This window comes from Thamnophis sirtalis, unplaced genomic scaffold (genome assembly GCF_051295495.1).
Source record: "Thamnophis sirtalis isolate CommonGarterSnake01/CBP01778 unplaced genomic scaffold, rThaSir2_p1.2 scaffold_10, whole genome shotgun sequence".
Taxonomy (NCBI): Eukaryota; Metazoa; Chordata; class Lepidosauria; order Squamata; family Natricidae; genus Thamnophis; species Thamnophis sirtalis.
The window spans coordinates 24320526-24338782 of record NW_028261390.1 but is presented as its reverse complement, the minus strand read 5'-3'; the positions used below and the strand labels follow the sequence as shown (position 1 = coordinate 24338782).

General features: G+C 37.2%; 1 protein-coding gene and 1 long non-coding RNA gene across 2 annotated transcripts in view; both read right to left on the bottom strand.

Annotated features, from left to right (window-relative positions):
- The window catches only part of ANK2 (ankyrin 2), a 297111-nt gene that overhangs the window by 206263 nt on the left and 72591 nt on the right, over positions 1–18257 (bottom strand). The window lies entirely within an intron of this gene.
- On the bottom strand, positions 14770–16574 carry LOC148043811 (uncharacterized). Its single transcript, XR_015697813.1, has 2 exons — positions 16474–16574; positions 14770–15286 (listed from the first exon to the last, which is right to left on the bottom strand). It is a non-coding gene; the product is annotated as an uncharacterized LOC148043811 (long non-coding RNA).

Here is an 18257-nt window from a genome sequence, read left to right as displayed (position 1 = left end):
AAAGGTAAAGGTTCCCCGCACACATATGTGCTAGTTGTTCCTGACTCTAGGAGGTGGTGCTCATTTCTGTTTCAAAACCAAAGAGCTAGCACTATCTGAAAACGTCCCCATGGCCATGTGGCCGGCATGACTAGACACCGAAGGTGCATGGAACGCTTTTACCTTCGCATCAAAGGTGGTCCTTGTTTTTCTACTGGCTTTCGAACTGCTAGGTTGGCAGAAGTTAGGACAAGTAACGGGAGTTCACTCCGTTATACGACGCTAGAGATTTGAACCATCAACCTTCTGATCAACAAGCTAATCATCTTAGCCACTGAGCCACCGCATCCCCTTAAATGAGCTTAACCTGGGGTAAGGTAGATGTACTAAATTCTTCATGCTAGGGAGAAGAGCACCTAGGAGCTTTTCAAACTGGTAAATTATCAAACAACAAATTCAACTCAATTTAAAAGAAAAACAAAACCCAAAATTCACATATACACAAATGAGCTATCTACCACTAATCTCAGGTTAATGCAATGCCAACTTAAGGTATGGCAGCTGTGAAAAAGATAAAACCCATTTTATGGACAATTAAGGAAAGATTTGAAATTGTATTGAATTAAGAATGAGTTAACAGTGTCATACAGCTGCCAATGCAGTCCAAGGATAGCATCATGATCAACCTGTACAAATGGAAAAGTTAACTTATAGCCAGTCGTTTGTGACCATTCAAAGTTATGATGGACCCTCCACCCCAGGAGGATGTATAACCAGGTTTTTAAATTCTGATGCCACCTCTCCCCCATATCACATGACCACATTTTGGGTGCTCAGCAACCAGCCCGCATTTGTCACCATTTGCAGTGCTCCATGATTACGTGACCGCAATTTCTATTTCTGTTGGAAACCAGTGTTTAGTTTTTGCCAAAAACTGGCCCATAGAAAACAATGTGTTTGCTTAATGATAGCCATTTCACTTTAAAAAGGTCATAGAAACAGGTCCTATGACCTACTTTAAATACAACCTATGATCATAATTGCCGGGTTCAATTGTGGTCATAAGTCAAGGATTACCTGTACAGTACTGTTAAAAAATATTAAGCAATGGAACTGCTTACCTCTTGAAGTAGTAGGTGTTCCATCACTGGAGGTTTTCAAGAAAAGATTGAACAACTATTTGTCCAAGATAGAATGAGTACTCCAGCAGAGGTTGGAATAGAAGACCTCCAAAGTCTCTTCCAGCCCTGTGATTCTATAAATACAAATCTTTGGCATGCATGAAGTTTGTGAAATGTAGAGATCAGATTGCATTTTTAAAAGATATAATAGAGATGGAAAAATGTCAAAAGGAACAACCAAAATTAACAGAGGGCTCAAATCTCTATAAGAAGGAGTAAAAGTTTGGGATTTATTTGGAAAAAAGGCAGTTGAGGAAAACTAAACTTACTTCAAAGACAGCTTAGCACCCAAAGTTGGGTCATGTGACTGTGGAGGGGCCTGACTTTCAGAACTTCAAATTCAGGTCATAAGTCTCCTTTTTCAAATTGGTTGTAATTTCAAACAGTCACTAAGTAACTGGTCATAAGTCAAGAACTACCTCTAAAAAAACCTTCTAGCTTATCATATGTATGATGAGAATCTGTCCATATGTATGATCTTGGCATTCTAATTTTTCATTCATTCACCCAAGCCTGCAAATAATGTTAAATTGGAACTTGTTCACCAAATGTACAGTCCTAATGGTGGATTTTCTTCTGGTTAATACAGCAGAAAGATGTCACTAAAATGTGATCACGTGTGTACATAATTCTAAACTTGTTTGAATAGTCTGTTTTATGAGCAATGGCCTAAACTGTTGTACATTCTACCACAAATATTTACTATTAAAAATATAAATGTTCTTATTTTAACCAATGCTAATAATAACAATGAAAGCGTTAAAAATAGAAACGTGTATACATAATTGGCAACTAATCTATGCTTATTTTTTAAATGGGATACCTTTCCCCCCATATTATCAATATATAGTGTTATATAATCTTAATAAGCATGATCTTTTGAATATCATTTTTTTGCTTATCTCACAGCCATCTTATGACAGCTCATTACCATTTATATAATGAAACATAAGAAATATGTACGGTATATGTTTACACAGCTATTATTTAGCTGATATCACCTAAATTCACCTACATTTTGCAAGCAATCACGGTTATAATAACAATAGGTCCTATTCTATCCAATGTATCACTAACACTAATTTCTTGTACTACATCTATCTAAGTAATCTAGTTAGTTAGTCAGTCACAAATAAATGAAAATATGCAGATGTACTACTATGTTCGAAATAACCTTTCAGAAGGAGCTAAGCATAGGAATTGCCAAGATTATCCCTGCTGAGACAGAAATAGGCTATCTGTCCATATGATCTAAGAACTGGGTCCATTAACAAAAGAAGATTGCCAACTGCTCTACTACAGCTGTGCCTGCTTTTTAAAAAAGAACAAAACAATTTGGTCTGGTAAGCATGAAGCACAAAGAAAAAGAGATGATTATACATAGTTTTGTAGACTTTCTTCAAGCTTTCATTCCAGTAAATAAGGCTATTTTACTGTAACCCATTTACAATTTGCCAGCATGGAGCACCTCTGAACTATATTCTAAACCACTTAAAAAAAACCTATCTGTGCAAAATAAATAAATTATAACCTTTGTGCAAAGTGCCAAGGAATGAGAGTCCTCCTATTTCTTTAGTGTAATATTTATGAGAATTGGGAATTAGGGAGGTAGCACTTATTTGAAATGCCAGGGTGAGGGGGAATAAAGCTGATGGCATTTCTTCTTTCATTCTACTAAAATAATAAACCATATTTTGGATTATTTTACACCCATCCACACACACATGTACATACACAAACCTAACATGAAAACCAGTATTATTATTATTTTTAAAAACCCTTACAAGGTTGTTTTTTAAATCATTTTTATCAGTAATAATTCTACCTACTGAAAGGAGAAATGTATAAAATTAAATGAAAATATAATATATTCAGAAGCACATTAAAGAAAATAAACAGACATTAATTATTAGTCTGTTGTCAGCTATGCAATAAAATAAATTATAAGCTAAATGCTAAAGATTAATTGCTACTAAATTTCACTTATAATACACTTTAATAATACTTAAAATAAGTTTAATAATACACTTTAAAAATAAGTTTATTATTTAATTAATTATTATCTTATTAATTAATGTAATTTATCAAGAGATTTCTTGCAATGAAAACATACTAAAAAGAGAAAGAAAGTAAAAGAAATATTAATAAATCTATTTATAAAAGCTAGGACTCAGCTCTACATTAAAGTATCACATGCATTATTTCTGGGTATTATGATAATATAAATACCTTTTGGACAAAAATATTTTACCAAAGTCACTTTTCTCTTTTAAAAAATAGAATAGTTTTAAGATAATACTGAATGTCATGAACAGCACTTATTATTTCCTATCAACTACAGCTAAGCACCTATGAGGTTAAATATTACCATGTTTTCCCAAAAATAAGACAGGGTCTTATTTTCTTTTGACCCCAAAAATATGGCTTGGGCCTTATTATCAGGGGAGGGCTTATTGTTTTGGGGTTGCCGGGCAGCTGCCATAGGGCCCACAACCATAGAGCGCACTCCTAGAGTGGCCACTACTGGAAGAATCGGAAGCCGAGTTCTGGAGTTTAGAAGCTGGAGAAGAAGTTATGCTTGAAGTGCGGCGGCGGCAACAAAAGTAGCAGTGGTGCCCTGGCCCTGCAGGGAGAGCTGGGCCAGGACATGGTGAGGCTGAGAGGCATGCGAGCTGGGGGCAGAACAGGCGCTCGCACAACCACCTTCTCCAGCCGAGCAGAACTCCATGCACTGACCTAGGGGAAATCCGCGGCTTGCTGCCTTCAGGATACCGCTAGGTCGGTGAGCGGTGCTATGCCTGGCTGGAGGGGGGGTGTCCCTGGGGTTTATTTGCAAGGGGGGCTTTATATTTTTGCCCATGCGAAAAATGTGGCAAGGCCTTAGTTTGAGGACAGGTTGTATTTTCAGGGAAACACAGTAGTATTCCTTTGCTTAGACTAGCAGAGTAAAATCCACAGGGATTCTTTTACCTTTACCTTCATTTTATTTTATGTATTTTTCTTGGTTTCTGTTTCTGGTTTAATAACAGTGATGTTATATCCTGAAATTATTACATTTTAAACAGTCGTGTGGGATTTGTTTTAAATTTTGCAATATACATGAAAATATATACATATAATAAATAAATAAATAAGAAAAACTAGAGGTGACCCCTGAGGCTCTTTCAAGAGACATGAAAATATCTGAAAGGCAACGTACATTATTATTCCCCAGGGCTGTTCACTAGACTGTAATTATAAAACTAGTCCTCTTTTCACAGATGGGGCTTTTGGATTCTTTCCAGTCCATAGATTTTATATTTTAACAAAACAATTGTGATCATTTATTTAAAAAACACTGGATTTTTTCCAATTAAAAATATTTATAAATAATTTTTATTTGGCTATTCATTGCAGTAGCACTAATATCCTACATAAGTATTTGATTAAAGTTATGTAGTTTTAAGTACCCATTTCTTATTATCAGTCCGGAAAATCTGCAGTTTTGATTTTACTAAAAGGAAATTTTTCATGGGATCAGAAGTTAACTTTTATAGTAATTTTTACAGACCTTGCATAAAGAGAGAAGGAAGGGAGAGGGGGGAGAGAGGGGGAAAGAGAGAGGGGGCGGGGAGGAGAGATAGAGATGCAAATTGGAATGCTATTATTTAAACAACTTTTCTGTTATAAAGATAATTCTAAAATGTTTAAGTCTTGGGAAGAAAAAGATTTTTAAAAGAATGCACTTATATTAATAATTCATAATTTTAAAATCAATATGTTAATTTGGTACAAGGTTTAAGATTTCACCAAATCATATTCCCTCTTAATCCACAAGAAAAGATTAAATGTTTAATAGATTCTAATGGTTTGTCTCCACTGGCCAGTTGTCCCATCACCAGAAAAGGCAGACAACTGCTGTTGGAGGGCGGAATGAGATGTTACCCTATTCTAATTCTTCACATACCATCAAGATAATCTCAAGACATGTTCCTCTGTTCCCTTTCAAACACTAGATCTTCACACCATCATTTTAAGCACTCTTGTCCATTAACCATGAAACAAAATAACAGTTATGAACACGCAAGGCTTTTTTTTGTGTATGACCCATGTGACTTCAACCAAGTGCTTGTAACCACCTTCAGATATCCTCCCCTGAGCAGCTATCCCAATTGTCCATAACACAATTTTAGAGCTAGAGTTATTATGAGGGCTGCAATTTGATGGAATGCGCACCTGGAGAAACAGAGGAGAGGAGTCTTGGCAGGGAAGAGTTTTCCCAGGGAGCAGGAAGTACATTCCAGAGAAAAGCCTAAATTAGGAGACTGAGCAACTCAAGCTGAATGGGAAGAGAAGAATAGGTTTGGACCCTAGTGTCGGGTTTCCAAGTGATGAAACCCATTAAAAGAAGAAATGTGCAAAATCCATCTTCGAAAACAAATTTATTTTATTTAGGTAGACATCAAATGAGCAAAATCTGTTGTAATTCCGGATCTAACACAAACTGGAATTACACCACATAATATTGCAAGTTAGAAACATCCCTCAAAAGTCACATTCTACAATACACATTCAACCCACATTGCCCCGTGTCTTCAAACTCCACCTTCCATTCTCACCAGGAACAGCCTCTGTTCCCATGGAAAAGAAAGTCACCTAGCCAAAACAATCCTCACTATCCATTCGCGCCTTCTCCCCCACCTTAAAAATGCAGCAAGCCCGGAAAAACCCCTTACATAATAAAGAGAAAGAAAAAAGGAATAAATGAGGAAATTAGACAGCTAAATAAAATGGCTACACATATGTCAAATTTGGGCTTGACACCTAGACTCTCTAAGGATGTATGGTATATATTAAGGTAGAGGATTCTTACTTCAGTTTAGCAAAACTCTCTTCGTTAGGTGTAAGTAGATAAAGGATTGGATTCAATTGGATTTCATCTTTGGCTGTAATTTTTGTCTTGCAAATAGAAAGTTTCTGGTTCAAAACCCATTCTTCTTACTTCCCACCTTTCTTTCTTTCCTTGGCTTCCTAGTTTTCTTCTCTTTTTTTCCCTTTACAGTCCAATAATTTCACTATTTGTCCAACAAGCTAAAATAAGAGGGTTTCACCCTAAATTATTTACTATAAGTAGGTTATAGGAGATAATAAATATAGTAGATTATAAATCCTTTTACCACAGATGACTGGAAAAACATGAAACAGTGCACCATTGGATTTAACAAAAAAAAAAAACCTCAAGAGAGAAATGTAAGGAACTCAGAGAAATGGGGAAAAACCATATTAAAAAATTCTATTGCATTTCTAATTAAAAGGCAAGACTTATAGTCATTATTAAAGCATTCATAGTAAAAATAGCTCTAAAAGATATTAGAAAAGCGGGGAGTAAGAAATGGTTTTTTTAAGCTGGTTGTAGTATCTGCATGTATATTCATGCTGCTGATACTTTAATTATGTATATACTCATTTAATATTTTGTATCTAAGGCAGGACATAAAGCAAGATTTAGACATAAGAATGAACATGAAATGGGGTCAGACTAGATGATTTCTTGGGGGGCCCATCTATCCCTTCTATTTCGTTATACATTTTCTCATCTTGAAGAAGAACAGGAAACTTGAACTTAGGAAATTCAAATGTCAAAACGCAACACCTGTTGTAAGTAGACCAAGTCAGTTGAAGATCTCGCTTGCGAGTCAGACGTACGGCTTAACCACAAAAGCCAGAATGAAACTAGTGTTTCCTGCATGCTTTTTTGCCTAGCAATGAGGAACTTAGCCAATTGAAATGCTTTAATATTTCCTTGTTTTTGATGCTTTGAACACACTATAAAAATGTGTGTTTGGATTAGAACGCTGTCCAGATATTAGAAAATACTATTTCTATCTGAATTATTTGGCCAAATAAAGTTTTTCTTGATCTTGCAGTCCAAATCTCCTGATTTTCTGCAACATATCTGCATGCATTTGTTTTTACAACACATATTATATCCAGGAAGAACCACCACAGGAACCAAAAGGTGAGAAGATAAAGTAGTAATTAAATTGTCTGAATGTAGTGTATTTTATCTGGACTGGAGAGACCTTGCAAACTGTTACCAAACATCTTATAGATAGGATTTTCTTAAACCAGGTTAGCCAGTGGTGGAATTAAGCCAGTTCGAACCTATTTGGGAGAACCAGTTGTTAACTTTCTAAGCAGTTTGGAGAAGCGATTGTTGAAAGAAATCTTACTTTGTTTTTTTCCACTTTACAGGACTAATCCTGTAAGGAAAGCAGAAAGGAAACATTCTGGTGTTGTTTCTAGCCTAATCTTTATTGCCCTGCTTATAGAAACTGCCTCTCTGGTTAACCCTTATAACATTGTAACAGCTAAGGCGAAGCGCCCATCGACGTGAGTGACGTTGAGTTGGCCATGCCCACATGTCATATGTTAATGACCAGCCTACCCAGCTGGTCATTAGGGCAGACAACTGGTTAAATTATTTGAATCCCACCACAAATTAAACTGGCATGCATGCAAGATAGGAGCATCTTAATTGGTAAAAGGGAATAAGGTGTAAGGCTGAAGCATAGCTAGTCCAGCAGAATTGTTTTATCACAGAAATCACCAGTGCAACTAGGAAATATCTAATTGAATCATCACTCCCTGATTTACAAAGCATTATTCAATGTGGTCAAACTCACAGCCCACAGGTTAGAGGCATCACATGCTGCCCACGGCCTTGCCCGGTTTTGTGAAGGGGAGGTAAAGTCAGGATATGTTACGTGACACCACCATGACAACACGAGTTTGACACCCATGTTTTAGGGATTTTACCTTTAGGGTTTTACTTTATACATGTGTTTGTGTGTATAATATGTTTTATTACTGTTGTATTATCAGTGATTGCACGACTTCTGTAGATGCCATATGCTAAATAAATAAATACACTTCCTTTAGGAAGTGTTTATACTTTACTAGTCTACCTGAATTAAGACTGCTTTCTGCTGAGCATGACCAGAATGAAGCATTTCAAAGAGTTAAACTGCATTCAAATATCAAGACCAAAATGTATACATTTTTTAAAAAATCTAATTCTTCTGGTGATTAACGTTTGTTCTCTGATTACCAGGGGCTCTTTTTCTTTACACAATAGACATTGAGAAAGAAGATAGCTGGTTTCTAAATTTCTAAATATAGTATTTTCCCCTATTCCCATTTCTTTCATCAAAATGTTTGCAATAAAAATTAACTGGGGCAGAAAGAAAAAAACATCACTCCTTATTACTGAATAAAACATAGTTCCTAGAGCACCATAACATATGTATTTAATGACAGATCTTTAAGTAAAACAATAATATGATGAAATATTGTCTCAAAACAAAACAATACAATAATAAGAATGTGCATTCTGAGATATAAAGTCCCCAGCTCAAATTTCAGTTCCAAGTTTAACTCACTGTATTAGCTGGGTAAACCATGAATAAAGCTGCTGTCCTACTCCAATCCAATTACAGTTGTAGGAAATATTGAAAGTATATGAAATGTGTTCAGCATATTAAGAAACAGGTATGTTCTGCTTTATATTTTGTTATGAATGCGTGGGAAATACACCCCAAAAGGACAGTGCCAGAAACCTCACAGCACCAGAAACCTCAGAAAACAGTCCCAAGAGACTCAAGCCAGCCCTTTCGCCTTTAAGAAAACCAGCTGAAAGGAAAATTCAAAACAGCCCTGCTATTTAAAAAGTAACAGAGTTGACAATACTTAAGTAGAGCCATTAAGATAAGGGGAATCAGGCTAAAAATAAATTCTTCAAGGTAAACGGAAACTTCCTCTTCCTGTGCCCTGACAGGATTAACCCTTAGGACATGAAAACACAAAAGCCCAGACAGGATTAACCCCTTAAAGCAGGGAAACTAAAACCCAGAGCAATCACAACAAAACCCATCAAGCTGCAGGAGCTTAAAAAGGGAATTAAGCATAAAAGGCTCAGATTCACACTTCCAACCTGCTTGCAAACCAGGAACCCTGGAACCGTGTCACTTTTTGCTTTTTGCCTTCCTACATTAAAAGAATTCTACTTTCTGGCAGCTAGTTTCAATTACCTCCACTAGACCGATTAGATCCCACAGATTAGGCCTCCTCCGAATTCCATCCGCCGGCCAGTGTTGACTGGCAACTACCCGGAGGAGAGCCTTCTCTGTGGCTGCTCCGACCCTCTGGAACGAACTCCCCGTGGAGATTCGAACCCTCACCATCCTCCAGGCCTTCCGCAAAGCCCTCAAAACCTGGCTGTTCCGACAGGCCTGGGGCTAAAGAGCTGTTGCCCCCATCTCGAATGGTATGACTGTTGAGAGTTTTAAATTGTATATTGTTATGTTTGTTTTTTAATTTTTTTGTCTGTATCCCCCCTTCCCCGGTTCGAATTGTGAGCCGCCCTGAGTCCCCCTTCGGGGGAAAAGGGCGGCATACAAATACAATAAACTGAACTGAACTGAACTGAGTTTCTGCATCCATTTCTTCTCAGCGTCTGTGGTGTGTCCAAGCTGGAAACAAATCAGAGAAATTTCTTCCAACAAACGAAAACTTCTATTTCTTTAAATTAATTCTATTAATATCTAGGCTTGCAAAGCAACATATCAAATGTGCTGCATCATCCTTAATAATTTTCCCAACTCCTATTTTTGCTAGTTTTTCTGATCACTGCTATCACTAATCTTTTTTCAGAACCTAAGGCAATGAATATATTTCATTGCAGCTGCTATTGTACCTTCTCTCCATCACCAATCTGGCCAATCTGCAGGTCAGAACAAAAGAACTGAAGAGCAACTAAGACAAACAGTAGCAGATGGTGAGAAACTACTAGGATGTAGGCCATGACAAATCAGTTCATGACTATATACAGCTTCATTCTACCTGTAGTAAAAATGTTGTCCTATTTAGGAACATTAAAGTCACAGGAACTATCGATCAATATACAAATAGGCCTCATTTGGCAATTACCTTATATAATGACCATACAATAATGACTGTAATGAAAATGCAACTTTGCAACCAATCCTCACATTTACAAGCTTCACAAATCTGCAAATCAAAGAAAAGCTGATGTAAGATTGTAAGCACAGTTGTGATTTCACTTAGTGGTTGCTTTGCTTAATGCCTGGGTGGTCGCTCCCAAGGTCACTAAAGGAGGACTACCTCTATTATTGCTACAGAGTGAGGATGTAATGGGCAAAAGTCTTGACACTGGTAATCCAGAAAGCAGTATTAGGAGTCAATGTATGCTGTTTTATTTTATATAAATGTCCTAATAATTTGCACTGTACTTGCAGCCATCTTTAAAGCATGAAACACAATACATGAAATAATTAACTCCTAATAACTATTGCTTCTAAAATATATTCATAAGAATAGGGTGACCTTTCCTGTTATTTGTGAAGGTTTTTTTTTAACTGAAAGAACAGTTGCTTTGGATTTTCTAAGAAAGCCTGACTTTTGGCAGCAGTCAAGAGCTAACATTAAAATATGAAGCCAATACCCTTCCTAAAAAGAATGTCCTTGGCTTATGGAAAAGAATATATTCTTAGAGAAAGAACAATTAAAGGTTTGTTTAAAAAATAAAGCCATGAGAATAATGAATTAAACTGCCCCAATTCCATATTTGAATAAACAAGGACACTTCTTAGATTTGAAGAAAGGAGAATAAATGAACTGCAGGAAACTTTTGTCTGAAATGTATTGAAATAAAGAATTTGTTCCATTCTTTTGTGCGGGATCCAATCTGGCATAACAATTGTTTTTACTGGGTATATGTAGACTTGGTCAAGTCTTTGAATTTACCAGTTGTGTATATTAGACCATTTTGTGGACTAATAATGGCCCAAACTGGAAAGGTTTTACAAAGCCACAGAATCTTTCTATTATTTTTGAAATGGGATTAGAACCTGTGCTGTATTGCATCTTAGGCAGATGTGTTAACCATTAAGCCACAGAGTTCCTCTCCTTATCAGCTGAGCCAGGGAGAAAGGTATATATTTAAAGTCACAACCCCTGGTATGCCCAAATATGGGAGGAAGTTCACTGCTTCCATTCTCTGTCCATCGGCTCGTCATTTCCTTTCCAGACACAAACCAATCACCATAGATATCAGCGGATTTAATTTATTTATGGTCATTTTCCTCTTCAGTTTTTAGGACTCTAACCTCCACTTTCTCCACTTGATAAACATCTCCAACTTCTTCATCATATTTTACTGTTAGATGCTCTAGGTTTTCCAACTTCTTCTCCATTCTCTCAAATGTATTTGATAATTTCTGAATTTCTAACAATATCTTTTGCAGGTTTAAAATTTCTTTCTGCTGTTGAAGTTGTGCCATTATCTCCAGCTGATAAACACTGCTGCTCTGGCTTAGAAGGTTTTTACAAGATTAAGCATAAATTCACAATACAGTCTTATTTTCACTTTTCTCTGGTTAAGGATATACTTCAAAGGAACATCTGTATGCTTTTCTTCTTATCGCTCTCTATAAACAAACGGTGAGACCTTGAAGTGCCAAACCAGAATAATCAGTGAGGAAAGTAAGAGTGTTTTGTTTCCAATACACAAACCTCCACCCTCCGAGCAACAGCATTTTTCTTTCCCTCTGTTGTAACAATTTTCTTTGTTTCCTTTTGTATCTTTTTTATATTCCAAGTTAAACAAAAGTCAAATTCTTGAATGAGTTAGAGAAGAAAAGGGGAAAAACACCCACAGTAGTGAAGAAGTAGGATTTTAGTCCATAGGTTACAAAGAATAATAATAAAAGAAAAAATAGAAGAAAACTTAATCCATTCGTTTTAAAAGGCTTGCATAAATTCCATCCATGAACATAGCATTTAAAAAGTAAGATAACCCACTGTCCAAAACCATTCAAAGCCTAATTCTGCTGCTTATTTCTTCTGTTCTCAAATTTAAATTAACTTTAAGTTTTTTATAGGCAGTCTCTTTTAAAACAGCAAAAATTCCTCACCAGCTGGAAACACTTTCTCTTTCCATATCCTTCCATTTTGGAGCTGCCCCAACTTCATCAGCCTAATTGCTGGATTTTTTGTCGCCGGCTTGAAGAACTTCTCTTGGATCCATCTGGGACTTTGTGATGTCCCTGAGATCAGCAAGACGTATTCTTCCTGTTCACCGTCCTTGCGGGACAGTTTAGATCCGATTGGACCACCCAGCAGCAAAAGTATCAGCTGCGGTCTTGGGGCTCTGTATTGTCGCGACGTTGGCGCCTCCCAAAATGTTGGAATATATTTTGTTGGGATTCCAATTCCGAAATTAGAAAAGTAAATTTGCCAAAAGTTGTGAAATCAGCAATATAAAATACCATATTGCAGGTAGTCGTCACTTAATGGCAATATTTGGGACTAGAATTCCCATAACTAAAAGATTAGTTTTAAAAGCCATCATGTTGTTAAACTGAATGACTTAGCAACAGCAATCGTGGCAGTTTCTGTTGTTGGAAACCAGCAGGAAGGTTAAGCAAGCACTGTCAGTGGGGAAGCCAGCAGGAAATTGCAAGTCCCATGAAAGTTGCCGGCAGGTAAATGACTGCCACTGGGTGGGGGAGGATGTATAGGTGACTGTGCCAGCATCCAAAAGCAGTTTTGAGCCTACAGGTGGCTGCTGCCAGAAATAATATGGGGGCAGCTACAGGGAAAAAGTCATGCTTTCCATAACTTTATCAATGCTTAATACAATGCTAAGAAATTACAAGATTGAAGATTTCATAAATACAATCATACCAATAAAGGTAAAGGTTCCCCTCGCACATATGTGCTAGTTGTTCCTGACTCTAGGGGGTGATGCTCATCTCTATTTCAAAGCCGAAGAGCCAGCGCCACATGACCAAAGACGTCTCTGTGGTCATGTGGCCAGCGTGACTAAATGCCGAAGGCGCAGAGAACATTGTTACCTTCCCACCAAAGGTGGTTCTTATTTTTCTACTTGCACTTTTACATGCTTTCGAACTGCTAGGTTGGCAGAAGCTGGGCGAAGTAATGGGAGCTTAGGGATTCGAACCGCTATACTGCCAACCTTTCTGATCGACAAGCTCAGAGTCTTAGCCAGTGACCACCGTGTCCCATTTAATCTTACCAATATACAGCTCTAAATCACACCATCATCTTAAAAGGGACTATGCAGTAGAGATCAGAAAATCCACATGAGGCATGAAATTATCTAGGAAAACAAAACCAGAATTTCTAAAACACACTCCCGTCCTCCTTTCTTTGTTTGAAACTCTTCTGCTTTCTGATCAGTGTTCCTGTGACATTAATTTGCTTTGTGAATACAACTTTGTCTTAACTGTGAATTGGCTTTTGGCGATTTCTCTGGTTTTTACTGATGGCCTGTGCTTAAATGACCAAGCTTTTTGGCCTGCAATTTCTTTGAGCAATAGCCTTGCCCAGCTGATATAATTTACACAAGAACTCTTGACTTTTATATTTTCCCGTCTGTTGTGGTCTGTCTAAAACCTGCCTTTATATCTATCTGGCTTGACTCTTTTGAAAGATTTATGACAACCAGTTGAACAATCACAAACATATATCTGCCTTGCTTTCTATTTATATCATGTCTTCTATATGACAGCTAGTGAGTGTTTCCCAGTATAAGCTTTCCCCAAACTAGCACTTAGAATTCTAAACCATTTAGCCATATTGCTTCAGACATGGAAATGTTTTTTGCATCTTGTAGCAGTAGATACCATAATTTCATTATAAACTGTACTTGAGAATACTTCCTTTTATCCATCCTCAATGTATTATCAGACCTATTTTATTGAGTTGCAGTATAATGAGGAAACAATTATCTGAATTCTCCCCCCATTATTGCTTATTTGGGGGGAAAAGAGTGCTATTCTTACTTTTCCATTTTTTAACTTTTCAGACTAAAAAGCCCCAAAGAGATTGTCCACTCCTGATAATAACTATGCCATGTGTCTTTAAATATCTTGATTGAGGTTTATAGGATTTTTGCAAGTTCCAAATTCTTTGAAATAGCACAAATGTGTCACACAAAATGAACTATGTACAAGAAAATGTTAAATTCCTACATAAATGCAAACAGATCTTAATAAGTGGTTTGCAACATAAGGGTTCGATTTCTGGCACTATGCAAAGGACTTGGATTAATAAAAAATACAAATTCGTAATAGGTAAAGGCTGAGCCATAATCAACATTCAGAGAAAATTGAAATGAAGATAGTAAAAAATATTGTGAGTCACCAAAACCATCTGGGCTTCTAGTCAACTTTTAAATCAAGAAACAAACCCAGCTACATATATTCAGAACTCCAGAAAAAAATTCTGCATCTAGACACAGTGTCTCCACCTTTCTGAAGTTGGTTCCTTTAATTGGCTGTCATCCAGCCTATTACAAATTTAGTTGAATTGCTGCATTAAGACTCTGAGCTAATTCACTCTTGATGTATCAGAGTTATCACTTGCATATCCTGCATGGCAAAATTCAGTTTGGTTCGTTGGTTTATCCTATTTGTATACTTCATCATCAATCAATAAAAGCTCACATAAATCCAATAAAAAGATACAACCAATTAAAGCGACATGGTAAATGCAGTAATCAAACCATAAGAAACAATAAACAAGATTACAATGCATGGCAAAATGAACATCCATCTATTTTTATTATGGTCACAGACCGTACACAGCACTACAAATAAAAGCATTAAAAACAACAGTAATAATAATAAATAAAAATAAAAGACAAAATGCAAAACAAAATGAAATAGGGGAGTAAATTCATGAAATAATTTTAAAAAGAGAGAGAATGAATTAGTCACCAAACACTGTATAGAAGAATTTGTCTCTTGAGCAGCTTCTGAAATATTACTGATGCAAGTCTTAATACAGGTAGTCCATAACTTATGTCCATTGGTTTAATGAGTTTGTAGTTACAACATGCTGCAATAAGTGACCTATGACCCGTCCTTGAAGTTACAACTAATGTTCCACCCCTATGGTCACATGATTGCAATTTAGGCATTTGCCAACCCATTTACAATATTTGCAGCATTCTGTGATTCTGTGGATCAGGTGATTGTGATTTGTGATCTTCCCTGCCAACTTCCAACAAAGGCAATGGAGAAATCAGATTTGCATAATTACTGTGGTAAAAATGAACATAAAATCAGATCCAGTCATGTGGTGATTTGCTTAAGGACCACATTACCTAATTACTGAAATTCTGTCTCAATTGTGGTCATACGTGAAGGACTCCCTTAGTAAAGAGAGATTATACCCCCTCAAAAAAAATGGAAAGTGACTAAAATGTTTAAATGTATGAAATACATATTTATGAGCAGATAAAAGGTTCACATATCAATGCTAAATTATAATCTTGTTTACTTTTGACTCAGCATGTTTCGTGAATTCAGCCGTTGTTTATAAACAGTAATTTATAACATAAATTACATATGAACTTAAGTCAGTTCTAGTTAATTCAACAAATCATAGTTAATACTATATTATTGGGTTGTAAGACAGTTATATTATGACTGGGGAAATCCAAATCAAACTCTGATTCAGACATCAATATAATAGAAGATTATCCACTAGACATTAGTTTTAAATCTCTCTCCCAGGTTCTTTTGAGGATCAGTGAGAAGAATTTCGGAAATATGCATATTTCCATGAACCTCTGGAGAACTACAACTGTTTTTCTAAGCATATAAAACTGCTGGCAAGCGTGATGTAAAAAATCAGATTGTAAATATTACAAAAAGGGCTTCAGATGTGGGTTGATTTTTGCTTTTAAAAAAATGGACACTGGCTTCATTAAATAAGATTTAACATATCAATTTATACACATCTTAAGATATCTTGTGGTTACATCTCCCACTGTTCTGAAAATTTACATTCACAACATTTCTGGAAGTTCAGTCTGGAAAGAATGAATTAGCCTGACAAGAGCCAACATACCACAGAAATACTGTATAATACCTTTATATACTGCCAGATATGATTATTACTGTATGAAAACATTGGTTTATTTCTGGGTCATTGAGGTAAATGTGGCTATGGTGTATTGCTTACTGTCAGACCAAATGCACATAATTTGGCAAATTGTAGTCATGCTTATTCATTTATTTTTTAGATACACAGACATGTAGTAGATACTTTTTAGGGGACGCGGTGGTTCAGTAGCTAAGCCACTGAGCTTGTCGATCAGAAAGCTAGGTGGTTCAAATCCCTAGTTCCGCGTAATGGATTGAGCTCCTCTTACTTGTCCCAGCTTCTGCCAATCTAGCAGTTCGAAAGCATGTAAAAATGCAAGTAGAAAAATATAAACTACCTTTGGTGGGAAGGTAACAGCGTTCCGTGTGCCTTCGGCATTTAGTCATATTGGCCACATGACCACGGAGACATCTTTGGACAGTTTTAATTTGTGTTGATTACAGTATTCCGACTATGTGTTGTTTTCAAAATGGATGTTCAGATTTCTCTATTGTGATACAATAGACAGATATTTTTAATATCTGGACAGCAAACAGCAAATCATATGTTAAATCGTTTTGTTCTTCTTGAATATATTTCTGGCAGCAAGAAGACATTGCTTTGGGCAGTACAGATTTCTGTTGGAGGGAAACGCTGTTTATTATAAACGTGCAGCATAGAAAACAAACTTTGTTTACATAAAACAGTGGTGTGGCCTCTTATTAGATAATACATACATATGTTTTGTTACGGATGTTTACACCTTTTTATATATTATTGTATTTATTAACTATAACATAACCATAACAATGATTGTTCTTAGTCCTTTTTTGTATCCCTCACTGTATCTGTCATTGATCATTCTTAGTTTTTATTTGTTTTCCTTTTTTCCCAATGATTGTTGGTTTTGTGTTGGTTTCCTCAAATTAGTGTTGACTCCTGATGACTGCCTAAAGAAAGCCCTGGAATTTACTTGGCAAGATTTCAGAAGTGCTTTGCCATTGCCTACTTGCCATGACTGAAAGAGGGATTGCCCCAGTGGTGGGTTCCGGATCCCGTTGTAACTGGTATGGTTGCAACGGGACCCAGCATCCTCCACATGAATGCGTGCAGCGCGCGCATGCATTCTACCATCCAGTGACGCCTCCGCAAGCCTCCGTGACATTCCAGCTCCTTGGTGAAGCATCTCACACGCACTGTATGTGCCATGCCCATGCCCAGAAGGGCCAAAGAGTTTAAAGACAGGTAAGGACGACAGGCGGGCGGGTGGGCCCTCCAGAGCACTGTTCTGGAATGGTACCTGGTGCTTCGGGCAGGCACCGGTACGCCCATACCAAGGCCTGCAACCCACCACTGGATTGCCCCATGCTGATTTTATAGCCAAGATGGGATTAGAGTTCCTGGATTCTAGCCTACTGTCTTAACTACTACACTAACTATACACTACTACACTATATTTAACTCTGCTTGCTTCCTGTGTGTTATCTTTCATATACACTGCATTTTTCAGATTATAAAACGCTCCCAATTATAAAATGCACCTACCTTTTGGGGAGGAAAAAAAAATCTGCCTCTGCCTCCCAGCTATTTGCCTCCTTGCAGCAAACATTCAACAGCCTGGTCAGCTTCATCAAAGCCTGATTTAGCACAAGCAGGCCGAAAACAGGATGCCCAGAGGAAGAAAATGGGATGTGTGGAGGCCAAAAATAGGATGTGTGGGGGCTGAAAATGACACACACTGAGACTAAAAATAGGATGCACGGAGGCCAAAAATGTGGCACGTTGCGGCCGAAAACAGGACGCAAATGGGGTGGCCAAAAATGGGGTGCACGGAGGTGACAATAGGCTGCAGTGGCAGCAATCCCCGCAGCTTGGAACAGCTAATCATCAGTATTCCGGGAGGTTCATCCAACCACCAATCAGCTGCTGGTGCTAAATCAGGCTGTGCTGAAGCTGACCGGGCTGTTTGCTGTTTGCAGCAAGGAGCCAAATTCCTGGGAGGCCTTCTCAAAGTAAAAAGGGGTCCTAGTGTTGTCTTTCCATAAATCAATACCCATTATCTGTGGTTATACAGTTTCTTTAGCTGTGAGGCAATCTAGGGATTACAAGGCTAGTGTGATGAGACCACAATTGTATAGCTTC